The sequence below is a fragment of the Notothenia rossii genome, assembly GCF_949606895.1.
Source record: "Notothenia rossii genome assembly, chromosome: 5".
NCBI classification, from domain to species: Eukaryota; Metazoa; Chordata; class Actinopteri; order Perciformes; family Nototheniidae; genus Notothenia; species Notothenia rossii.
In genome coordinates this window covers 56967254-56994751 of record NC_136903.1, presented here as the reverse complement: position 1 = coordinate 56994751, position 27498 = coordinate 56967254, and the positions used below count along the sequence as shown (strand labels likewise).

At 44.3% G+C, this 27498-nt stretch overlaps 1 protein-coding gene across 1 annotated transcript in view; it reads left to right on the top strand.

Moving 5' to 3' along the window:
• LOC307042104 (uncharacterized protein) overlaps nucleotides 1-27498 on the top strand; it is a 62662-nt gene that overhangs the window by 32943 nt on the left and 2221 nt on the right. The gene's annotated exons all lie outside the window — the stretch shown is intronic.

The window sequence follows — 27498 nt, the reverse complement described above, 5'->3', positions numbered from 1 at the left end:
CACCATTGTTTGGTTTCCATGGTAGCGCGTCTCTTTAGCAGCGCGCGCAACTCAAAGTCTGAGAGGGTGAGGAATAAAAAAAAACTGAACAAGAATCGACAACTCCACCCTCTGCTCACTCCTTTCCTGTAAAATATAGGTCCAGCCCACACATATGCTCCATGGTGCTACAGGCATTGCACTTACAACTACAATAAGCATGTAAATGTTAATCTACAGCTCCGGCGATCCACTAGCACCGGAGTCTCCACCTGCAGACGCAGCCATCCTCATCAACTACTGACTGTAGCGTCACCTTGGATACGATTCCAAACAACTCACAGACTGCATCGGGTGCTGAAATTGCCGCCCTGTGACCATCAGATCTGACGACGCCGATTGGCTGAAATTATGTTTCGGCGGCATAGTTTACAGATAGCAACAGTGAGCAATGTGTTGGCTGCTGGTGCTCTGGCTGAGGGCTCCTTTCTTACTGCCCAGACGAGAGAGGGTAATGATACACGCTGCGGCCAGGCAGGAAACATGTGACTTATCCGTGACTTTAGACATCGTAAAACAATTTTAAACAATATTTTATTGTAGATTATACATTTTACTGATACCTACTATATAATATTTACCTTGTTCATTAAAAATAAAAAATAATTTTTTTTAAATTTTTTTATTTATTTTTAATGACAAACAAACATGTGGGAAGAGGTGGGGGCGACGCCCCTAGCGCCCCTATGGGCCGGCCGCCACTGCTCACGGATAAAAAAAACAACAACAACCTCTAAAGGTTGTGCACTGCACATTCTTTGTTTTGGGGGGAATCTCGCAGGGTAAGCGAGTCGCAGTCCCGGGCCCACTCACTTACAGTAGCGACTCTTCCCTGCACGAGATCATCCGCCATAGCGGCAAGCTCAGATTTCCACTATTCCTTACACATTCATTATCATACTCGTTGGATCTAACACTAGCTTCCCTCCATCGTTCTCATTTCAGATGATAGAAAACAGTCTTAATCACTCAATCAAGTAATCAAGCATATCAGCATCTATGACTCATCTTGGCGTAACTAAACTGCTAATTAAGCTAGACCTATATCATGGGTCATGTTTCAGTATTTATCTAAGCGTATGTCATTTTATGCCGTGCATCTTGCACTTCATTCATAGTCTTGGTTTCATACTCACATGGCTTGCTGATAAGCCAGGTTATGATATACATGCATCACTGTACTCAAGCTAACAGCTCACGTGCATTACGCTGCCTACATCTCCCTCATTCGCCCGGACATCGGCTCGTGCTGGCAATCCAAGATCTATCAAGCTTAACTATGGTAAATATTGTAGCGATCTGCATTTATTGTTCAAGTGTTCTGTTAACTGTTTGTGTCAGGCTTCTGTGAGGAGAGCAGGTAGGGGCGGGGTTGGGGAGCAGAGGGTTTGGTGTGTGTGTGTCTGTGTGGGCGCGTGCAGGGAGTGAGAGGTTGGCGCGAGAGGAGAGAGAGTGAGAAAGGACGGATGAGAGCCGTTGGTTGTTAATAAACCTGTTTAACTTGAGAACGCTTCACTCGTCATTCCGACACGTCCGGGTGGACGTTACATTGGTGTCAGAAGTAAAAAAAACAACAACAAAAAAACAGAGTTTTATCCGCTAATCGCCGGTAGCCGCAGCTAGCACTGACTCGGCTAACGTTAGCTCTGCTTCATCGGCCGGTAAATAATGGAAGCACAGATGAACCGGACCGGAGCTCGTCCGAAAGTCAAGGAGGAGATGGATGGCTTATGGCGTGACTCAGAAGACAATTTATGGCGTGAATTAAATGCTGCTGCTGGTTTCGACTCGGCCGGCGGGAAGCGGCACGTCGGCGCAGGGACGGTTGTAAACAATGATGGCGGCGCCCGGCTCCAAGTTAAAACACCGAAATACAACGGTAAAGCCGACTGGGAAGCCTTCCATGCCCAATTTGAACTGTTATCACGGGCTGTGGGCTGGTCTGAGGACAATAAGGCGCTCCAGCTGGCCCTGTGTATTACAGATGAAGCTTTATCCTGTTTGCTACTGCTCAGCCCGGCTGAAAGAACTGACTATGGGGCCTTGGTTGGGGCTCTGAAGCGGCGGTTTGGACAATGCAGCCAGCCTGGGGTGCTGCGTTCGGAGCTGTCAAGCAGACAGAGACAGCCGGGTGAGCCGCTCCGCATATTGGCTAATGACATTGAAACCCTGGCGAGAAGGGCATACAGCCACATGTCCCCTGAGGTGCAGAGCGAGCTGGCTAGGGACCAGTTTATCCGGGCCATAACCCCCAGGGAGCTGCGCGTCCAGACACAACTGGCACATCCCCGCTCTCTGCAGGAAGCACTGGAGCTGGCGTTGGAGAGAGAGGTTGTAGGAGGGGCGGCAGAGAGCACGCACACGGGAGGCGGCCCGGTTGTGAGAACGGTGAGAACGGTGAGACAGGAGGAGCCAGGACAAGAGGAACCAGCATGGGCGGCTGAGTTGACTGAGCTAATCCGTGCTATGGCACTGCAATCGCCGCAGGGCAGCAACCGTCCTCGTCGGGGTCCTCTAGTGTGTTGGGGGTGCGGCCAGGTCGGCCATATTAGCACAAGGTGCCCCATGAATGCTGATATTCAGGGAAACGCCCCCGGGTCTGTGTAAATGGGACGTCACAGACCCCCGCCGTTGGGTCCCATCCTGCCTGGTCTCCAGTGGACAGAGCCCAGCTGCACGGAGGGGGGAGCGGGGCTCCGCTTCCCCCAGAAGCAAACGACATCGCAGAGTCTGTGAGGGTGGTGGGCTGGACTCACGCGGGGGATTTCTGCCATGTCCCCGTCACCCTGGCAGGGGCCCCATGGATGGCCCTTGTTGACACCGGCTCCACAGCGACACTGATGAGACCGGACGTGGTCCCAGCGGGGACACGGTTGACACCCACTCTGGTGAAACTGCGAACAGTAACCGGTGAGCTAGCCCCTATGCTTGGGAGAGGGGTGGTGGTTATACAGGTGGGGGGGCTGTCAGTGTCTGTTAAGGTGTGGGTTGCGGCAGTACAGGACTCCTGCATATTAGGACTTGACTTTCTGCGGGTTGCACGCTGTGTGCTAGACCTGGGGAGGAACACGCTGGCCTTTCCAGGGGGTCCCACAGTTGAAATGGTGCACCCCACACTTGCCACGACACCACACCCACCTACATCAAGAGTGACTGAAACACTTCCCCCACCCCAAACCCCCCCCCCCCCTGCAGCCATGCCCCCTGTCATCAATGCTAACCCCAGCCCCAACCCCACACCCCGTACTCCAGTTGATGTACGGCCCCCGGCCCCGGAACAACAACCTGCAGCTCTAAAGGGGGACAGACGGGCGGCAGTGAAGGAGGTGTGGAAACGCAGCTGTGATGACTTAAAACCCGAGCAGCGGGAGGAACTGTGGCAAGTGCTGTGGGAGTTTAAGGACATTTTTGCTCTGACAGAAGAGGAAGTGGGCCTGACACACCTGGTGCAGCACGATATCGACACGGGCGACGCACGGCCCGTCAAGACACGCCCCCGCCGCCTTCCCCTGGCCCATCAGACAGCAGCAGACAGCGCTATTGATGAGATGCTGTCAGCTGGCATTATTGAGCCCTCTGACAGCCCCTGGGCCTCGGGGGTTGTGATGGTCAATAAGAAGAAGAGTTCAAAGATGAGGTTTTGTGTGGACTACAGACCGCTGAACAGTGTGACCAAGAAAGACTCATACCCGCTGCCCCGCATAGATGAGTGTTTGGACTTGGTGTCTGGCTCATCCTGGTTCTCCTCTTTAGACCTGCGCAACGGGTATTGGCAAGTTCCCCTCAGCCCAGAAGCCAGACCAAAGACAGCTTTTTGCACTGGGAGGGGGCTGTGGCAGTTTTGAGTCCTCTCCTTCGGCCTGTGCAACGCTCCGGCCACGTTTGAGCGGCTGATGGAAAGGGTGCTCGCTGACGTTCCCCGACAGGAGTGCCTGGTCTACCTGGACGATATCCTGGTCCATGGTAGCTCCTTCCAGGCGGCTTTAGGAGCCCTGCGGCGGGTTCTACAGAGGATAGCAGCAGCGGGGTTGAAGCTCCACCCCGACAAGTGCTGTTTCTTGAGGAGAGAGTTGGAGTTCCTGGGGCACCGAGTCGGAGGAGAGGGCATCAGCACGCTGGAGGAGAAGGTGCGGGCAGTAAAGGACTGGCCAGCCCCCATCAATCTGCGGGAGCTGAAGAGCTTCATTGGGTTAGCGTCGTACTACAGGCGGTTCGTGCGTGGCTTCTCTTGCATAGCTGCACCCCTGTTCCGCCTGCAACAGAAAGACTGTGATTTTGCTTGGACTCCAGAGTGTGAGCTGGCCTTCAGCTCTTTAAAGAAGGCCTTGACGGAGTCTCCCATCCTCACTCCCCCAGACCTCAGCCTACCGTTCGTCCTGGATACGGACGCCAGTGACGTCGGGATGGGGGCGGTGTTGAGCCAGGTGGGGCCTGGGGGGGAAAAAGTGGTGGCGTATTTCAGCAAAACCTTCAACAAAGCTGAACGGCGCTATTGTGTGACACGCAGAGAGTTGCTGGCAATTGTGAGAGCAATCAGCCATTTCAGGTACTACCTGTGTGGCCTGTCCTTCACAGTGAGGACTGACCATGCAGCCCTCCAGTGGCTGATGTCCTTCAAGGAGCCCGAGGGACAGATTGCACGCTGGCTAGAAGGACTGGCGCCGTACGTCTTCACAGTGGAGCACAGGGCGGGGGTTCGCCATACCAACGCTGACGCCCTGTCCCGGCGCCCCTGTGCTCCCAGCGGCTGTCGGTACTGTGAAAAGAGAGAGGACCAAGAAAAGGAGCTCTGTGCAGAGGAGGAGCGAGACCACAGGCATAAACCAGCCGAGCCGGTCTGCAGAGGTGCACGGATCATCGACTCGCCCGAATGGAGAGCGCGGCAGGAAGAGGATGCTGACCTACAGCCAGTGCTGAGGTGGGTGGAGTCAGGACAAAAGCCACTGTGGAATGAAGTTGCTGGGTGCTCGCTTGCCACCAAAGGACTGGTTGCAAAGTTTGAGGCTCTCCGGACGAAGGATGGAGTGCTGCAGAGAGCCTGGAAAGAGCCTGCAACGGGGGAGGAGAGGTGGCAGGTGGTGGTCCCCAGGGCGCTGAGGGAAGAAGTGCTTAAGGCCTCCCATGGAACTACTGGGGCAGGACACTTTGGGGTCTCCAAAACCTTGCGTCGACTCCGCCAAAGCTGTTACTGGGGCCAGCTCAGGAGAGATGTTGAGGACTTCTGCCGCCGCTGCGACCTTTGTACGGCCTACAAAGGTCCCACTGATCAGTCACGTGCCCAGCTTCAGCAGCTAGCGGTGGGGGCCCCGATGGAGAGGGTGGCGGTGGACATAATGGGCCCATTCCCGTGCACAGAGAAGGGGAACCGTTACGTCCTGGCCGCCATGGACTATTTTACAAAATGGCCAGAGGCGTATGCTATACCAGACCAGGAGGCGGTGACCGTTGCAGGTGCCCTGGTGGAGGGCATGTTTGCCAGATTTGGAGCGGCCGAGGTCATTCACAGCGACCAAGGAAGAAACTTTGAGTCGAGGGTGTTCGCCGCTATGTGTGACCGGCTGGGCATGCAAAAGACGCGGACTACTCCTCTGCACCCGCAGAGTGACGGACTGGTCGAACGGTTCAATAGGACTCTGGGAAAACAACTCGCTATCCTCACCGCGGAGCATCAGCGTGATTGGGACATGCACCTCCCTCTTGTTCTTTGGGCCTACAGATCGGCTGTGCAGGAGTCCACCTCATGCACACCGGCCCTGCTCATGCTGGGGCGAGAGCTGCGGACACCAGCAGAAATGGCTTTTGGCCGACCCCCCGACACACCAGCGGTTCCTCCGGGACCGGAATATGCCAGGAGGCTCTAGGATAGAATGGAGTCAGCACATGCCTTTGCCCGCGATCAGCTGCAGAAGGCGGGCATGAGACAGAAAAGAAACTATGACACGAGGGCTAGAGGGGGGACTTCAAGGCCGGGGACCTGGTGTGGGTGTATAGTCCAAGAAGAAAGAAGGGCCGGTGCCCTAAGTTGGACTGTCACTGGGTGGGCCCTTGTGAGGTGCTGGAAAAGCTGGGAGAGGTGGTCTATAGGGTCCAGCTGCCGCCTAGAGGGAGACGGGTGGCCCTCCACAGGGACCGGCTGGCCCCATACAGAGGCGATGCACATCCGCGGCCTAGACCCCCAGCATCGTCTAGGAGAAACCAGACAGTCACTTCCCCCGATTCACTGACTGTGTCCCCTGCTGACCCCCCACATTCACCCCCACCCCCAAACTCACCCCCTGTTCCGGGACAGGATGTTCCAAGCCGGCAAGCGCAGCCGCCTGTGTTCACTCCAAGGCGGCCTCAGAGACCAAGAAGAGCCCCGGGCCACCTCAGAGACTTTTTATGCATTCCCTCGGGGCGAGGGACTTAGTAAGGGGGGGGGCAATGTAGCGATCTGCATTTATTGTTCAAGTGTTCTGTTAACTGTTTGTGTCAGGCTTCTGTGAGGAGAGCAGGTAGGGGCGGGGTTGGGGAGCAGAGGGTTTGGTGTGTGTGTGTCTGTGTGGGCGCGTGCAGGGAGTGAGAGGTTGGCGCGAGAGGAGAGAGAGTGAGAAAGGACGGATGAGAGCCGTTGGTTGTTAATAAACCTGTTTAACTTGAGAACGCTTCACTCGTCATTCCGACACGTCCGGGTGGACGTTACAATATGCACATAACTGGTGGTGGTGTCTTAATAGCATATCAGCACGTATATCACTTATCATGATCTATCTGAATCCTATTGTATAACTCAATCTAAGATCACGGGCACGTTAACTCTTGCACGTCATGTTCGTGTCGGCTGTTTTTATTTCAAGTCTCAGGTCCCATGTCACGCATCTTCATTTCTCAGGCTTGTGTGAGCCAGGATGTGATCATCCACGGATTTTCATTTCATGTTTGACCGGAAGCAGGCGCGCCGGATTCATTTTAGAAGTGGGGGGGCCAAAAAAAGTGCGTGTGTATGGCCCAATCCCAAACCACGCCCTACACCCTACCCCTACACACTCCCCCTCCGTGACGGTAATAAAACTCCAACATCTTTAATTGTGTTACTTTTCTGTAAAGCTCTTTTAGTTTTAAACCTGGTATTTATAAACTTCTTAGTTTTTGCAATAGTCTGTAAATATACACAACTTTATAATAACATGCACACATTTACCTTTTTCTAGACTAAACACAGGTATGATCCTAAGTAAAACAAAAATGAGGTTATCATTAGGTTGTTAACATCGCAATTTATCACTATCGTTTAGTGGTTTTGCAAATAATTAACCACTCTCTGTTTTTGTACCCTTCTGCGTTGAAGTACCTTCTCTTTGCCCAAATAATCTACTAGCGGTCTCCTTTTTTCCGATAGTTAGCTGTAGCCTACAGCTTTACCCGCCTCAATGTCCCGACAACAAACCTCCATGCAATCGGAACCAGCCTGTTTCGGTTCAACAACGGCGGTGGGGGCGGCGGCGGTTTTGACAGTTTCTGCGGCCGCAGAGCCGCTGCTTTTGGGTTCATCTGGCTGTGCTGTTTCTATGATTGAAGAATGTCCAGGCTCCGGATATGTGGATGTCAGGGATGTGACCTTCCAGTTGTTAAATTTAAGTTTAGATTGACTGTATTTAGTTTTCTTCTGCGCTGGTTCTTCTGAAAAAATAAAGTAAACAACGTAACCAATAAACATATTTAGGCTTTTTTATTGGTTGTAATTTACATGAATACATTTGAATGGTGTGACAATGTCCTATTTGATTGGGTTAAAATGTACATATTCTTCCTGTTATGTCTGCCTGCTTTATTTTACCTAATGCAAAGTGACCTGCTCCATCGAAATCAGTCGCATTGACCCGAAGACACATTTTGATTCCTAGCTTTCAAATGATATCAGGATTGTTTTTGTACTCCAAATATTAAGAAAAATATGTCACATTATATAATGACTGTTACAGAGTCATCATTTTGAGAAAAAGGCATTTAAAGTTTTCTCTTCTCTGGAATCCATCAATTGATTGATTATTAGCGGAGCAAATGATCAAAATACTACGGAGGGAAGATATTTTCGTTTGGATTACTGCACTCATGGGAAACACCGGCTGTTGTTCCTGTTGTAACGTTAAGTTAGTCCGTTCTCTGCTTGTAATTATGCCGTTACAAGCTTTAAACCTGTATTTATCATCTGAATTTGCCGAAACAAGTTTAATATTCTGAAAGCCAAGACTTTGTTTATTTGAAATCAGATGAAAACAAACTGTAACGGACCCTGCCGTGTTATCTATGATTATATGCCTTACATTCATAATTTCAGCGGGAGGGAGGGGGAGCGGCGCTGAGGAACAGCAGAGTGGCGAGAGCTGTCATCTTCCCTTTACAAGCTTCAAACATGCCTGTAGCTAGTGAGATTGAATATAACAATCAAAAATAACAAAATATACACAGCTAGATCAGATCACGTTTTAGATGCGACTTTAGAGTAGAGGGGAATTATTGAAACGGGATTTGTACAGTTTTCCGCGGCATCTGCTGCTGCGAAAATTTGGGGCAGGGCTGAAAAGTGGTACCCTTCCGGCACCCTTGACCGGAAGGGTCGCAGTCTCGTGTGAGCTCGCATTTTTGTTTCACGTTTGACCGGAAGGGTCCCATGCTCGTGTGAGCAAGCATTTCTTTACACACGGCATCTATTGCACGTCTGTCCGTCCTGGGAGAGGGATCCCTCCTCTGTTGCTCTCCCTGAGGTTTCTCCCATTTTCCCCTTTAAACTGTGGGGTTTTGTCTGGAAGCTTTTCCTTGTACGATGTGAGGGTCCAAGGACAGAGGGTGTCGTATTGTCATACTGATATTCTGTACAAACTGTGAAGCCCACTGAGACAAATGTAACATTTGTGATATTGGGCTATATAAATAAACATGGATTGATTGATTGATTGATTGATTTTCATGTTTGACCTCGCATTTTTATTTCACGTCGACCAGAAGGGACTCAGGCTCGTGTGAGCCAGGATGTGACCATCCACGCATTCTCGCAGGCACTGCATTCTCACGATAAAACCCCCGTGCACCGAACGAGACACATGAATTATAAGACGGGCTGTCTTATAATTCATGTGTCTCGTTCGGTTTTAAACGAGCGAAGGTCCGCTCCCTAAAAGCAACTCCACTCTTTAATTATACGCTATCAATTACATGTCTTCTCCATCCCTGTATAATTCTCTCATTATATCCATAGATCAACGCAGCCAGCTCGTAGGGTAAGAAACCCAGTACATCTCATTTCATTATACTTCTTCTCTTTTGGGGGTTTCATCGGATCGGAGTTTTCCCCTCCAGAGTGATACTCCATAGCGTCACCTTGGATACGAGTCCAAACAACTCACAGACTGCACCGGGCGCTTACGTGGGCGCCCCTGTGACCATTACATTTCACGATGCCGATTGGCTGAAATTATGTTTCGGCAGCATAGTCTAAAGATAGCAACAGTTGGCTTCTGCTGCACTTGCTGCACTCTCATCTGGGCGCTGTGCATAGCGTCCAGATGAGAGAGGGGAATGATACACGGCCAGGCAGGAAACATGTGACTTAACAGTAACTTTAGACATCGTAATACAATTTTAAACAATATTTTATTGTAGATTATACATTTTACTGATACCAATTATATAATATTTACCTTGTTTATTTATTTTTTTATGTGGGGAGAGGGGGGGCGGTGCCCCTAGAGCCCATATGGGCCGGCCGCCACTGCCCTCAGGTTATATTTAATCTTCTCCAAGTTCAGGTATAACATTAGATCTTTAAGCCATGCTTTAGGTGCTATTGAGGATTTCCATTCTAGGAGTATTCTTCTACGTGCTAATAGAGATGCAAAGGCTATACTGTCCTTAGTTCCATCTTTTTCTATGGAGCTGTGAAAGAAGACCACTAACACTTCCAGAGAATAGTCTGTTTGATGCATTACATCAGATGTAATGTAATGTTTTAAACAAGCGGAAACAACAACATTTGCTGGACATTTGTCATAGAAGGCATTAAAAACAGCGAAAACTTTTCAGATTATCTCAAACGTACTGCTGAGAAATTATATGTTGTTTAGCCTTTTTTTTCTTTAGCATTTCTGTTTTCACACATTGAGTTTGCAGTCATTAACTGGACCCCATGAAGGTGTAGCTGCGCCACAACACAGATCACTGGCCCAATGGAGGATAGGTTTAAGGTGGGGGGCAGATTTGTTTCTGTCTTGTTTTTCCTGCAGGCTCTACAGCAACACTATAAATGTTAGGTCCTCTAAAAAAATACCTTTAGCTGCTCTGGGACTAAACACACGTTTGTCTCAGTTTCACGGAACATGATATACTGAATCTCCCAGAAAATGATTTCCCACCTGACATTTAGTTTCAAATTCAATGCCAGCTGCAGAGGATCTAATCATGTGGTCTGGAATTGTTTTAAAAAGCAGGGATTAGCTCCAGCAAAGCCTCAGTCTGGCTTTCACTATGGACTGCAGCATTTGGAGTAAAGCTGCTGAAAACAGGCCGCAGCATCAAACCAGTGCACAATGATCAGAACCTGAGCCCAGTATACACACGCACGCACACACACACACACACACACACACACACACACACACACACACACACACACACACACACACACACACACACACACACACACACACACACACACACACACACACACACACACACACACACACACACACACATACACACACACCTTTTCACCAGATGCTCTAAACTGGAATTAAAGTGGACCAGGATTTTAATTGTCAAATAAAGCAAATCCGAACTTTTGTCATGTCAAAAATATGTTGCTTTTGTTTGGATTATTTTTCAGTTTGGGTCTCTGAAAAGCAGTTTGCTGTTATATGTCCATATTGTGTATTACCGGTTCCGTCTGCTTGCTTAATTCTGGGCAGAATATAGATCTGGTTAGGACCAATGTTCCTGAAAGCTTAATAGTAAATCTAAACAACTGAAAAACTGTTCATAGTAACTAAATTATTGTTGTGACAGTTGGTTTATATTCTCATAAAACAGGCATTTTTGCCGAGAAACAGGACACACTTTATTTGGAACGTTTCTGGTAAATCTTTGCAAACATAGTTCATTTCGATCACCCCATTAATTAATTAATTAACGACGAGGCAAACACTTTACTACTGTTTTGTGAAGTTATAAAAGTATCTCAGTGTTGTATAGAAGAAATTACTTAATGCTGTTATCTTATTTTGCAAGCTGATAATGCATTTAAAGACGCCCTATTTTCTTTTTGTGGTTTTCCATTTCCTGTATTGAAGGGGATTTCAAAGTATGGGAAGGTGAGCCTCCCCTCAGAAAAAACAAGAACAGCCCCTCCCAATTATTATTGCTATTATTATTATTATTATTGTTGTTGTTGCTATAATGCAGGGGTATTATTATCCAGTGGAATGCCCTTACCTACTGGCCTAGTTAAATCAAAGTGGTTACTTTTTTTTGGCTGGGCGGTGTAGTTTTACACACCGTCTTGTTTGACTTTCTCAGGACTTAATACTGTTTTTTGGGGGCAGACCCCCAAAAAGAAAAAAAATATTTACACACGTAAGGTCATCATCCTAACAGGTTTGTATGCTCATCGTGTCATCCGTGAGCAGAGCATCAAGTTGGCATGCCTATTACAGCTGAATGCGGCGATTACCATCTTGTTCTGCAAAATTCCTCACAAACTTATTAAGGTCTAAAGCTATGGTGCATTTTGATTCAATGCTGAGTATTACATTACATTACATTACATTGCATTTAGCTGACGCTTTTATCCAAAGCGACTTACAATAAGTGTGTTCGACAAACAAAGTGGTACAGCCAAACTTGACAGTCTCTTCTCGTCATTGTCGCCCGCAAATACCTCATTCCTTCCGTTTACTTGGGGTCCGAATGCGCCGTCCCGTTCAAATGAAATCGCCGCCAATCACATTTCCTCGCTTGCGCCAGAGCCGGGGGAGGGGTTACAAGGCTCGCGTCTTGTGCTGCATTCACTTGCACTCGGACATTAGTGATTTTCTCTCATAAATGTCCGATGAGCCACAACTTTTATTTCAAAAACAAAGCTGAAGTTTTCTGCCAGACGCTGTCTCCTCTTTCACTTTAGGTAACTTCACAAAAAAATCGATCCATGTTGCCACTGTTTCTCGTTATTCTTTTCTCACGCTGCGCTTCCCCTGAAGCTCTCTGGCGCCTCCCAGGGGAGGAGCGCCTCACACTTTGAAAACCGCTGCTGTAGTGTGTTATATAGGTTGCATATAATGGCGCATTTCCACTACAGCCCATTTTTGGTTGCGTTTCCACTTGGCGTAGTTCCAGCTAGCGGGTACTATTTCACAGTTTTTCGGGCCCCATAAAATCGAGGTTCTTTCCGGGCCAACAACCAGGCGGAGTCGGGCTGAGTATGCTAAACTAGAGCGAGAATCGCTGGCAAGGGGGCTACGACTATAACAAGATGAACATATTTGACCGTTATTTTATCTGTAATATATGTTTCAAAATGATGCCGAAGTAACAACATACTGATACCGGTTAGTAAAAACCATGAATTAATGCTTTGACAAGTCTGCAGACAGACGGCAGGGGAAAAAACATTTTAAAATGCGTTTTTTCTAAATGGATATCGGCTAAGCTAACGCAGTATATGCTCCGACCGTCCACACTCACAACAATGGCCTATACCAGGGTTAGCCAACAAGGTGCCCGCGGGCACTTAGTTGCCCGCAGGGGCAACGTGAGTCGCCCGCGTGGCATGTTCTGAAAATAGCTCGCCAAGCAAGTCCATGTATAAAATACACAAAACAAAAAAGGAAATGTAATTAAAATAATCTACCCTATGCATAAACGAAACCTAAATTATAGCGAACTCTATCTACTTAATATAACTCTATATATCTATCTAACACCCCTCCTCCCGCCACCCCCACAATGAGTATCGACCAATCACGTTCTTGCTTGATTTGCGGGTCCAGAGTTGCAGGGTTATGGCTAGAAAGGATCCGTCTTATGTAAAGCTCTCGCGAGAGTTTGGCTGAATGTCACGTGGCTGAATGTTTACGTTTGGCAGGCAGCCTTTCAGTTACGATCGTTAACATCAGTGGGCCACAGCAAATGATAATGAGAAGCTAAACTATCTATTAATTATGTCAATTACAGGGAGTGTGATTGTTGAAATAGGGTGTTAGCGGTCTTGCTGGTGTTCAAAGAAGAATGACAACACTGTAGATCACCAACACTATGGTTTATTTTTTATTCATAGGCAAATCAACGTTGTCACAGTAAAAGTCCCAAGATAGTTCCTGGTGCAATAAAATGTTCCCTTGCAGTGTTTTACTATTATGTCTGATGTTTCTCTATTAATATTGCTGCTGCATTAACGTGTATGTTGCATCATGTTACTTCTGTAGATGTGTTTCCGAGCCGCTCCGATTACAACGAGAGTTACAACGAGAACGTGACGTCATATTTACATAGACGGATCCTTTCTAGCCATAACCGAGTTGCAGTCGGGAAGAAAAGCAATGTGGCATCTCCCTGCTGATTTTCCTTCTGGCACAATCTACATAACACATCAGCCCCATTGAACAGCCTAGTCGTGCCAGCCTACACAGCACATGAGGGGCAGAGATTTACTCTGTGTGTTGCATCTTGCATATATATTTATTGCACTTGACGCACACACACGTATGGCGTAATTTCCACTGGGTACAGGGGGGACATGTCCCCCGCTCTTTTCGAAATCCCATTTGTGTCCCCCCACTTTACAAATATGTGTATTATTATTTTTTAACGCAAGCTGTCATCGCCACGGAAGAGCACACAGCATCTGTGAGCGAGCGAGACAGAGGGAGAGAGAGAGAGAGCTAGGGAGGGAGAGAGAGCGAGCGAGAGAGCTGGGAGAGCACACCTTTATCTATTTAATATAGATAAATTAAGAAATTATTCCAATGTGTACTAAACAGTGATGCAAATTAGTCACTTTTCAGCGCCTCCCGCTTTTTTACCGCTGATTTGGGTGACTTGTGTAATTCGTGGAGAACCGAAGAGTTTTCGTTTTGGGTGTGGTCCGTCAGTCCGTCCGTCCGACTGACGGACGGACAACTTCTCACTTCAAAAAAGAAGAAGAAATCTAGATCGCAAAATAATTAAACAAGCGAGTGCCTGTTTTTCCTGGCCAAGGACAGGTTCATTGAACACAACACGAGCGTCTCGTCTCGTCTCGTGTGGAAGGTGTAACGGAGAGCATCGGAACGCTGCTCCAGCTCTTCAAATATTGCAGTACCCATAAGGAGCCGTACACATGCCGCAGTGTTTGCTAGGCAGTGTAGTTTAGTTTAGTTGTAAGCACAGTGGCGATCTGTTGTTATTAGCATCTGGTTAGCTAGCTATGCTAACGAATTTAAAGAGCTTTTCTACAACCAGGTGGAAGAGAGCTCTCTCCTGAGAGGCTCAAATAACCTAAGCCCAGTGAGGTTAAGGCACACCTTGATATGATCATTATAGTTATTAATGAGACATTAGAGACTCAATTATTAACAGGTATAAAATACTATATGACAGTAACAAGAAAAAGTTGTTAAAAATAACAAGAATAGAGTTTGAAAGGGGAGTGATTTGTAAAATATCCAAAAAGAAAAATCTGTCATTGTCAGATGGTATATTACGCTTTTTTTTCTGCTTCGAATAGTTCCCCCTTTTTTCACCATACCTGTGTTTGCATCACTGACTATACTGTAGGACAGTAAAAAAAACAAAAAACAGTTTAAAAAGGGAGCTATTAGTAAAATATGCATAAATAGAAAGAAAGAATGCTAACTAGGTAACATAAGATAAGAATAAACCAGTTTAAATGATTTGTTATTGGTTGTGATCATATTCTAAAGATGATTGGATTTTTGAAAAGTATACAGCTCCCTTTCATATGAGTGTTGAAAGCTGTATCCACAAATTCACCAGAATTTATGGATACACCAGAGTGCACCAACATTTCACTTCAACATTTTAAAACACATCTTTCCGGGGGAGCACGCCCCTGGACCCCCCTAGAGGAGCTGAGGCCCGTCCACCCCCAAATAAAGCAGGTTAAAATAATTAGATTGCAAACATGTTCTTTTAGTAAACACTGAAAACGGGTCCCACAGACCCAAACAGCACACAAAGGTTAAAGGTAAGCATATTAACGTTAAAATGTGCTAAATATATACACTTCAAAAAACAAAAAAAGAGGAGTAAAAGTAGCCCCCGATTTGCTTTATTTTTTTAAAGTAGCCTTCACCCTAAAAAAGGTTGGTGACCCCTGGCCTATACAGACATAAATAAACCAGCGACTGTATTCGCCATGACACAGACAATGTGTGGTTTTGTTTAACTTTTGTCTAGTTTCTGAACAGATATGAGGAGCTGTGAGCTTGAAGGCTAACAGCTAACGGCTGATGTTGTTTTTCTGTGGTTCTCATTGAAGATGACTTCACGGCTCCGCCTACACTGCGTTACTATAGTTACTGCCCCAGCTACTAAACTGTAATGGAAACGCAGCATAAATTGAGCCAGTCCGAACAAGGCCTAATGAGGCCTAGCCATACCGAGCGAGGTCCTGTAGTGGAAATGCGCCATAAATGGTCTGCAAATGTTAAAATCTCTCTTTTTTTCCCTTCAGAGGGAGTTTCATCACTTTGTAACACCCACACTTATATTGGCTAGTGCTCCTGCACCTTGTCCCACATTTCCCACAAAGTGGTTGACCAATCACAACAGAGCTGGCCCAATCAGAGCAGACTGGGCTCTGGTTTCAGACCGAGGGTGAAAAGAGGTGCTGCATCACAGGCAATATGAGAAAAATAAAGAGCTTTTTGAACAATAAAGCATGGAGACATGTCACAGTAGAGGCACACAATACAAGTGTGTGTGTGTGTGTGTGTGTGTGTGTGTGTGTGTGTGTGTGTGTGTGTGTGTGTGTGTGTGTGTGTGTGTGTGTGTGTGTGTGTGTGTGTGTGTGTGTGTGTGTGTGTGTGTGTGTCTGTGTATGTGTCTTTGCTGGGGCTGCTGCTGTTACCTTGTTGGTTATTGAACGGTGAAATAGCAGGATCACCTTCAGATAATCATAACGTTACCTCAGACACTGCACCCAATGCTGCAGTAGTCCTGCCAGATTGTGTGTGTGTGTGTGTGTGTGTGTGTGTGTGTGTGTGTGTGTGTGTGTGTGTGTGTGTGTGTGTGTGTGTGTGTGTGTGTGTGTGTGTGTGTGTGTGTGTGTGTGTGTGTGTGTGTGTGTGTGTGTGTGTGCAACCAAATCTGAGTTTAGCACCCTGGTACTGCGGTAGTCTCTCCTGCCAAGTCACAGCTTTCTGTGTTTCTGTGTGTGTGCCTGTTTGATAGACAGAGAGTAAATGATATAAGCAAGTAATCAGGAGAGGGAAAGACAAAGTAGCGTGGGGAGAGTGAAATAGGGAATGATGCAGAAAACTAATTAGTGTAAAGAAAGATGGGGATGGGCTGTGGGAGCATGTGTGTCAGGGCAAGACATTAGCAGTTTGTGAAATGCAGACGAAAGAGAGTTAAAGTTTTGGAAAAGGCAAAGAGTGTATTTTAAAGACAAATCGATAATCGAGGGAGAGGAGGGCATTTGGTTGTTTGTGTCTACCTCTGCAGGGGATAACCAACTAAGGCATTCAGTCAACCATGGCCACACACACACAATTTGGCGGGAAAACAGTGCTGCAGTATTTGGGTTCTGAAGACGGGCTGAGTGTAGGGTTTGACACACACACTTATCATCACACAGAGAAAATGCACAAAATAATTAAATGTATGTCATGCAGTCTATCTGTTGCCCATGTATATATTCCCCCCCCCCCCCCCCCCACACACACACACACACACACACACACACACACACACACACACACACACACACACACACACTCAGATGGAGAAAGTGTGCTGCAGTAAGAAAACTGTACCTTGAGGATTAGTTGTGGTACTATCTGAACAATGGCCGGGGAAATGGAAAGCTCTTCTGAGGGAAAGTTACCGTGAACACTTACCCACAAACCCCCACTCACAGAAAATGTATTATTAAGAAGACAGGAAAGGAGGAGAGGAGGGATAGCCTGGCGAGTTTGCCTTTGAGGTCTGTCTGTAGGGACATGACTTGGGAACTGAAAGGTCGTCGGTTCAAGTCCTGATTGAGCCAAAATACAGAATGTGGACTGTTAGCTGGAGAAGGGCCAGTTCGCCTCCTAGGTACTGCCAAAGTGTCGGGAATAGGCTGGACCACTGGCAGCCCCTTCACTCTGCCACCTCTCCATTAGTGCATGTCCATAGGTCCTGCTTGTCCGTATGTGTTTCTGGCCTATATGTGTTTTATGCGAAATAACACACAGGTGAATAATTGAATTTCCCCTCTGGGAGTAATAAAGGGGATCTTAATCTTTAGTTTAGCGTTTTGACAAGGAGTAATGCGACCATGGTTCAGATTTATAGCATAACGTTAGCTTTTTATTTCTGGTGATTCCATTTACGCTTGACATTTCTTTTGCCAAGGATCGTATTTCCAGCAATAATCCAAAATCCAATGGACTGTTTCAATGTTTTTTTCTGGCGGGAGCCGTTGTGATGCTAATTCCCGGGTCATCATACAAAAAAACAACAGCAACAAAATGAGTGGCAAGTTACCATGGAATATACCGGTTAGGATATAAGCAGTCGCAAGTTATCCTCACTGAATTCATGACGGAAGATGTCCAGATTTCAAGGGTTTCTCTATCTCAGTTTTCCTGCCCTGATGGTTCATTTCCATCTTTTCTATATAGCAGATAGTGTTCACTAGATAGAGTGAGGACTTCTTCTCTCCAATGGCTGATCTGTTGGAGCTTTGAAACAGGATATAAGCCTCTACCAATTGGCACATTATTGTGTTGTTGAGGGAGGGAAGCGAATATGATAAAATGTATCCCTGGGAAATAAAGCTTTGATCAGTGCACCAAAAGGCACAAAGTGAGAGAAAAGAAGAGGAAAGAGGAAATGGTGATGGAAATGCAAACCACCAAACAGACTGACCTCTCTAACAGGTTGCAGAATTTATCACCTTTGTGAGAGAGCAAACAGATAATTGGAGGGAAATAAACATTAAGGAATTAAATACATTTTCCCCTGGAGCATGACCTTCATTATGAATAATTAATGAGTTAAAAGGAGGCAGAGAGATGGAGACAGAGCAAACAAGTTCCACTTATTAGAAAATGCAAAACCACATAAACACTCAGTGAAGTTATTAACAAGCTGTTGAGTAAATGAACAAATAAACAGGACAGAAAAGGAGAGAGAGAGTCAAAGACAGAATGTTTACTCAAACAGAGCACAAGGGGAATATTACTATGTTCTCCTTCGCCAATAATCTTTTCAACATTGAAAGAGAAGCCAGGAGCTTAAAAATGTCATTGAAATGCAAAGCAATATAACCTTGTTAATGAAACGCAATTATGTTCTGTTTAAAGCTTGAGCAGTGAAACTATTATTTATTGCTGTAGTTCACCTTTTGGAATAAGATAAGAATTTTTTTCATGATCGTCAGGCACTCAGAGGCAATAGACATATTTCACCATCAGCAGCCAAACCCTTTTAATCTTTGCAATTCAGAATTAATATCTAATTCATAATAATAAACAACTGAATATATGGTAATATTGATTTTATTTGTAGTAGAATTTGTTTTAAAGCTTCATATTCTTACTTTAAAGCCTTAGGTTTATATAAATGTATATTATTTTATTTATTGTTAGTGGAAATGTTAACGTTAATTTCTTAAGTTTTATATACATATCTTTAATTTATTTCATTGTGTCTTATTATTGCACACTCTAACTTTTACCTTCTTATGTTTGTATTACATGTGTTATCTCGCTTTTTGAAAGTGTGTGTGAATAAGCAACACGTTCTCACTCCCAACCCGTCACATGTTGACGGTCGGTCAGGGCCCTTCCCCGTCACTCTATTACGTACAGGGTACCCCTTGAGAGTCAGTTTTCAACAGGCAGGGCGTCCCATTGACTTGCATAGAGCTCCCTGAACGTTGGTAATAGAGGAGTTGGGATCGCGGCGAAATGCTCTCCGCGGATCCATTCTCACAGCGTTTATCAACCTTTTTCTTACTCAATATCAAGCCAGACTTATTGTTTTTACTTCTTTATTTTAATTGAATAATGTAGGACTTTTTTTGCCGTCAGTTATGGGGAGAGTAGTATGGAAGCAAACAAGAGACAGAAGTATTTGAATTTTATTAGACAAAAAAATATCATGTATCTGAATGTGTTTGCTCCGAATTTACCTATGTGAAATAAAAATGTAAAAATTAAAGTGAAAAAAAATCGAATGTTCAAATTCAGATCCCAAAAATTCAAGTAAAAAAAAATCGGTGTATACAATTCGATGTCCAAAATTGCGATGCAGCATCATCCGAGCTACTCACACAGGATAAGCAATCGAGCCCTAATGCAATCAACCCGACTTCTGGCCTATCAGAGCACGGCTTTGTCAGTCATGTGATCACAACAACCCGGGAGAAACATTTCGGAGTACAGTGGGGCTCGCCGCTCGGGTAAGTAGTCAGTTTGTTTGTTTTTTAATGTTACTTTAGTAAAAGTATGCTAGTATAATTAGGAAAGTGTTGTTAAAGTATTTAAAGTAGACACAAGTTATACTATTATATTATATCATTTGTTTTATTGTTATTACCGATGCACGAGTTGACTTAACTGTTGTAGTTGGAGCTCATTTTGAACAATGAGCTAACTAATGATTACTTTCATAATGGTTTAATGTTCTGATTATTTTCTACATTAATAGATGCAGGTCTGGTTTGTTCAAACTCTCAAAATAGTAGGACATGCTGTCATAATTACCCAGAGTCCGAAGTGACACCTTTACAATGTTAAAGCTGTTAGATAAATGTAGTGATGTAAAAGCTAAAATATTCAAGATAGTGTAGTGGAAAAGAGATAATGTTTTAAAAACATGTTACTAAAACAATAATGATTCAAGAAATAGTAGATAAATAAATACACACACATCAATCTGTGTGCATTTGTTGTGGATGGAACACGACAAATGGTGCTCTTACCTGTGATGCCTCCTCCAAACATTATAACCAGACTGTATCATTCAAACTATAAGTAACAGTACTTGACTTTAGACAAACAATTCAAAAGACAAAATCAACACAATTTATTGAAAGACCAATCTTTATTTTACGGTGCCTCTCCTTTTGTTTGTATTATTAAACCCTTTCAATCCAAAAAACTGAGCAACTCGACAGTTAACTTTATATTTCTTATTGTCCAAAGCATCTATTATACTATTGTTCCCCTCTCATATTCACAGGAAGGATGATAAGAGACTTTGGGGGAAACCTCAGCTTTATGAACGTCCTGTCTGTTGGTTTGGCCAGAGAGGGCTGACGGTCTTTCCCTGCGAGGAGGACCAGGCCTGAGGGAGGAGGACCTGCACCACCTGCACCCAGTGGCGGCGCTAGAGATTTTCTCTAGGGGGTGCTGTGGGGTAGCTTGACGTTTCATAGAGGGTGCTCAAACTTTGAGGGTTTCCCATTAATGCACTAGCGCTACAGTTGAATTTTCTACTGCAACTCATACATGTCAACCCTCCCGATTTTCGCGGGAGACTCCCGATTTCATTGCCCTCTCCCGGTTTCCTCCCGGGGTCATATTTCTCCCGCATTTCTCCCGATTTCTCACAAAATCAGATTTACACACAACTGTTTCCACTCGGACTTTAATACAGCTGAACCATTGTTTGGTTTCCATGGTAACACGTCTCTTTAGTAGCGCGCGCAACTGAAAGTCTGACAGGGTGAGGCAGATAGTCACAAAAAACAGAACAAAAATCGACAACTCTACTCTCTGCTCACTCCTTTCCTGCCCACACATATGCTCCATCAAGGATGGTGCTACAGGCCGCAAGGCATTGCACTTAGAACTACAATATAAGCATGTTAATGTTAATCTAACAGCTCCGGCGATCCACTAGCATCCCCTCCCCCCCATCTTGCATTTTGAAATGCTCCCAAAGATTTTTTTTTAAATATTGAAGTTAAAAGCATCAATTTGGTGCACTTTGAGAGCAAAATGAAGAGATCTATGGATACATCTCTCAACATACATATGAAACAGAACTGTAAACAAATTTACTATTTCTTTATAGATATTTTACAAATCACTCCCCTTTTAAAACAAAACATTTGAGACCCACTGAGATAACTAGACTAAAGTTAACTATTTAAACACAGAGTCCTTTACTTCACCTGAGCTGAGGTTATTTGAGACTCTCAGTCTGACAGGAGAGAGTTCTCCCTCCACTTTGTTGTTGAAAAAGCTCCTTATATCCGTTAGCTTGGCTAGCTAGCACCAGATGCTAACCACAACGATCTCCGGTAGAGACCCACCGGTGCTCGCGCACGCACACAAAATGGCTCGTGCCACACACACACAGAGCAGAGCTTGAATGAAACACAGAGAGCCAGAAGTAAGCTACTTGTACTCACGAGGCCTATTATGTGCAGAATCCCTCTCGCTTTCAGGTGGTTTTGATTGAGTGTCCACACGTGGACGTTTAAGGACTAAAAAACAATCCATTTGTCACTTTGCTGTTAGCAAATAATTTGGCGCTCCAGCTAACAGGAAATCGCTAAAGTATCACAAAGTAATTTAGCCTATGGATAGGTCAAAAATATAATGGGTGCTGGCCATTGGCCTAATCACCTGTGTTGGCTTTATGGTTTTGGTCAAACATTTGTTTGTTTCACATTTGCATTGATGTAATCAATAATTTTTCTAATTTCATTTAATAAAAAAAAAAAAAAACATATTTCTTGGGGGTGCTTAGGGGGTGCTTTGGCAATTGTGGGGGGTGCTTCAGCACCCTCTAGCTCCCCCCTGGCGCCGCCCCTGGCTGCACCTACAGAACTTAGCCCATGCTGGGCATAGCTGTTACCACCTGCACAGGACTAGCCTGTCACTTTATTTAACAAAATGTGTTTACTTAATCAATTAACAGATTAACATTTAGTGTAACTTATGTATATTATTTCGTTTTTTTTTTTTTTTAAATGGTGATGGTTCATGCTTGATAGCCTTTAGTTCACATTTCAATAAATTGTATTTGTACTCCTTTTGTCCGTTATTCTTACTGAAAATGTTAAATTACACATTCACATCTGACTGAAGATTGGCACCTTTTATCTGTGACGTTGCAAACTCGGCGGCACAAGGCACAAGTATTGTGAAGCTCATAAAGCGAGGCAAATGCATTTGATCAGCTCACTTTTTTTTTTTGCCAAACTTTATAGGCCTGACAATAATCACACTGTCTCTGAGGTGCAACGTAAAACACAAAACACCTCACAAATTAAGTTCCTGTTAGACTACAAAGCTATTCAGTGTGCAGGTCTTTTTGTTACAATATAAGTGTCTCTTAGTGAATGTCCTGTACTGCTCTTAAATCTCATAACATCCGCTTTTCCTTTCCCTCTTGGATGTTCTTCTGGACCCTCGGAGAAAGAGAAAATGGTGAAGCAGTCCTGTCTCTCAGGCCTGTCCTTTCCTAACAGAAATATTAAAAAACATATTATTGAAGAGCAAGTGTGTTATTTAAGAAAGAGGTGTGTTTGTTTGTTCAGGGGCTACTGTATACATATAATGATTTTTTTATTTGAATGTGTTTTTTAAATCCAACAGTGTACTACAAAGATAATCAGATTATGAATAAACCGTTCTAAATTCATCAACATTGAAATAAATGTATTATTAAAATAATATTTAACTGTTATCAAAACGTAGTGTAACTGTAGAAGCTTGCTCTGTTCGGTTGTCTCACTAAAATCACACTGAGTTGACTTAACTGTTGTAGTTGGAGCTCATTTTGAACAATGAGCAAACTAATGATTACTTTCATAATGGTTTAATGTGCTGATTATTTTTCTACATCAATAGATGCAGGTCTGGCCGTGAGAGCAGAAAAAAGAGAGTGTCGAAAAGCTGAACGTAGGTGGAGAAAAACAAATCTCCAGGTTCACTTTGAAATCTATAAAGAGAGACTTGGCCTTTATAATTTGGAATTGAAAAACGCACAAAAGTCTTTCTTCTCTGCCATCATTACCAAAAACAACGCACGTGCCTTGTTTGCTACCGTGGACAGACTAACTAACCCCCCAGTGTCAGTAGTCTTTGAATTTCTATCCACCAGGGCGTGCAATGATTTTGCCTCCTTCTTCACTGACAAAATTCAGAAAATCAGACAAGCAGTCAGTGTCTCTGCATCAGGTACAGCAAATGTGTTGTCCCTATGTCCACCTAATATCAATTCAAACACCATGACACAATTCCATCAGATTAATGATAAAAACCTAGAGGACATTATTCAACTTCTGAAATCCTCCTCCTGCTGCCTTGATATTATTCTCACAGGATCTTTCAAAGATGTTTTTCGTTGCATGGCTTCAGATCTACTTCATATAGTAAACACATCTCTTCACTCAGGTATTTTTCCACAGGCCCTGAAAACTGCAGTAATTAAACCGCTCTTAAAAAAGAATAATCTAGACGCTTCAGTAATGAACAATTACAGGCCCATATCAAACCTGCCATTTCTAGGTAAAATCATTGAAAAAGTTGTTTTTCAACAGTTGAGTAATTTCTTGCATTTAAATAACTTTTCGATGTGTTCCAGTCAGGCTTTCGTCCAAACCACAGCACTGAGACTGCTCTTGTAAAGTTCTTCAATGACATCCACTTAAACACAGACAGTGGCAGAACTACAGTGTTAGTATTATTAGATCTCAGTGCTGCGTTTGACACTGTTGACCACAACATATTACTCGACCGACTAGAAAACTGGGTGGGACTTTCTGCAACAGTTCTAAATTGGTTTGAATCCTACTTAAAGGACAGAAAAAACTTTGTTTCTATAGGTAAATACACATCTGAGTTGACAAATATGACATGTGGGGTACCTCAAGGCTCCATCTTGGGGCCTCTTCTCTTTAACATCTACATGCTACCACTGGCTCAGATAATGAAAAACAACAAAATAAGTTACCATAGCTATGCGGATGACACACACATTTACATAACAATTTCACCAGGAGACTATGCTCCAATTCAAACACTGAGTAAGTGCATTGAACAAATCAATGACTGCATGTGTCAGAACTTTCTCCAATTAAACAAAGATAAAACTAATGGTTTTTGGAGCCAAGGCAGGACGTTTAAAAGTTAGCGCTGAGCTTCAGTCTGCAATGCTCAAAACAACAGATAAAGCCAGAAATCTAGGTGTAGTCATGGACTCTGACCTGAGTTTCAACAGTCACATTAAAACAGTTACTAAATCAGCTTACTATCACCTAAAGAATATATCTAGGATTAAAAGACTGATGTCACAGCAGGATTTGGAAAAACTTGTCCATGCTTTTATCTTCAGTAGACTCGACTACTGTAATGGTGTCTTCACAGGTCTCACTAAAAAATCTATTAGAAAGCTGCAGCTAATTCAGAACGCCGCTGCTCGATTCCTCACTAACACTAAGAAAGTGGATCACATCACTCCTGTTCTGAAGTCCTTACACTGGCTTCCTGTATGCAGAGGCGCGGGAAGGTATTTTGAGTGGGGGTGCTGAGGTGCTGGACTCCAGTGAACACTATTACGGGCACTATAGAGCACGCACAAAAAAACTCCCCACACGCAAACACACAGTAAACCCGCGACTGTTACAATGAAGGCTCGATAATCAGCTCACGGCATATAGGCAGGGGTAAAGTGCTATTTTTTACGACTGGGGAGTGGACCTCACCACCTCTAGGGGGGTCCGGGGGATGCTCCCCCGGGAAGATTTTTTTTAAATATTGAAGTTAAAAGCATAAATCTGGTGCACTTTGAGAGCAACATTAAGAGATCTATGGATACATCTCTCAACACCCAGATGAAACACAACTGTAAGCAGATGTTCTTTTTCTTTATGGATATTTTACAAATCACTCCCCTTTCAAACTGTATTCTTGTTTTACTGCCATATAGTATTTCATAACTGTTTTTCCTTTATTCTCTTATTTTTTTTATAACTATAATGATCATATGAAGGTGTGCCGCGGAAATAATCTTTTGAATAATTTTTGACCAAACCGTTTGAGACCCACTGAGATAACTTAGACTAAAGTTAACTATCTAAACACTCAGAGAGTCCTTTAGCTCACCTGAGCCCCTCAGTCTGAGAGGAGAGCTCTCCTCCAGCTTGTTGTGGAACAAACAGCTCCGTATGTCCGTTAGTGCAGCTAGCTAACCAGATGCTAACAACACGGTCCCTGCTGCTGGCACCGGTACCTCTCTCTCTCCCCCTCTCTCACACACACTAAATGCGCTATTTCGGCACACACACAGAGCCGCGAGCTTGAATGACACAAGCACACGTTTATTTCCATGCAACTCTCTGATTGGTCTGGTGTCTTACCTCTGTTGCATTGGCTGAACACGGGAAATTACAGTCCTGCCGTCCTTTCTAGTGTCTTGATGAGGTTAACGTAAAGCACGGTTAATGTATTATATTATTGAGGTAGAATTGTCCGGGGCTACAGAAAAAACATTCGGGGCAGGCCAAAATATTATTTTACCAACAATGTGGAATTTATTGGCTACATATTACACAGATTATGCACAGCGAGAGCAGCAATAACCGTCAAATAATAATTCAGACAGGGGAGCTCCGCACCCCCTGCCTGCCGCTAGGGGGTGCTGCAGCGCCCTCAGCACCCCCCTTCCCGCGCCCATGCCTGTATGTCAAAGAATAGATTTCAAAATACTGCTGCTGGTTTATAAAGCTTTGAATGGTTTTGGTCCAAAATAAATTTCTGACCTCCTGCTAAATTATGTACCATCCAGATCTCTCAAGTCTTCAAGGACGGGTCAGCTTTCTGTCCCCAGAGTCAGAACTAAACATGGTAAAGCAGCATTCAGTTATTATGCTCCAAATATCTGGAACAGACTCCCAGAAACATGCAGGTCCGCTGCAACTCTGACTACTTTTAAATCCAGGCTGAAGACTTTTCTTTTTGTCGCTGCTTTTAATTGAACTATTCACATCTTAAACTGCACTGTAACTTGTATCCATGTATTTTTTCTTTTAATGTTTCTTTTACTATATTTTCTTTTTAATGACTGATTTTAAATGCCATTTTCTTAATGTCTTTCATTTTTTGTAAAGCACTTTGAATTTCCTTGTGTTGAAAGGTGCTATATAAATAAACTTGCCTTGCCTTGCCTTGAAAGAATCAATTTTAACATGCTTTTTACAGTCAATATACAGAAACAAAGGGTCGTAGTTCTCACTATGTTCAATAATATTTGCCTTAAATACATTGAAATGTGAAAGTTGAACAAAAAGGTTATGTTGCTTGGTAAAATGTAAATGTAACCTTTTGCTAAGAAAGTACACTCAACATCACTGATGTGTGGGTGATCTATATTTAGTCATGTTTAATGACATGCATATCAGTGTATTAGAGTCACCACTAGCGAATTTAAATGAGCCTTAACAATGCTTACAGTAACCTAACTAGCAAACTAACTATCTAACGTACATGGATGACCTTATTTTACCAACCTCGCACAGAAGTCTTTAGGTATACAGTAGCATCCCACTTAATGTTTTACACTCTTGGATGCTACGCATAGCATCGTTAGCACAGATGGAGCTACGATTGCTCAAATGCTAACCCAACTCTAAACATTCATTAAAGTTAGCTTAATAAAAACACCAGTAACATAACATAAAGTACGCAGGGTTGACTTACCGAATAAACTGCATTCATAGACGGTCTGTTTCAACCGCAGATAAATCCTATATTTCTATGACGAATAGTCACAACAATAGTGTGAGGTGTTCAGTAGTGAATGTGAGAGTATTTCATTAGTGTGTTTGCAAGGTCAGATGTTTTCAGTAGTGTGTGTGAGGTGTTCAGTAGTGAATGTGAAAAGATTTCAATTGTGTGTGTGTGTGTGTGTGTGTGTGTGTGTGTGTGTGTGTGTGTGTGTGTGTGTGTGTGTGTGTGTGTGTGTGTGTGTGTGTGTGTGTGTGTGTGTGTGTGTGTGTGTGTGTGTGTGTGTGTGTGTGTGTGTGTGTGTGTGTGTGTGTGTGTGTGTGGTTAATTTTCAGTTGCGTGTGTGTGAGGTTAATTTTCAGTAGTATGCGTGTGAGGTGTTCAGTAGTGAATGCGAGAGTATTTGTCACGATTCTCATGTTATGTCACGTTTATAGTTTTGTAGGTTTGGGTGTTTTTGCTGTTTTCCATGTCATGTTTTCCTTTGGGTTATTGTCTGGTCCTTTTCCCTGTGTTTTTCCTCTTGTCATTAGTTTCC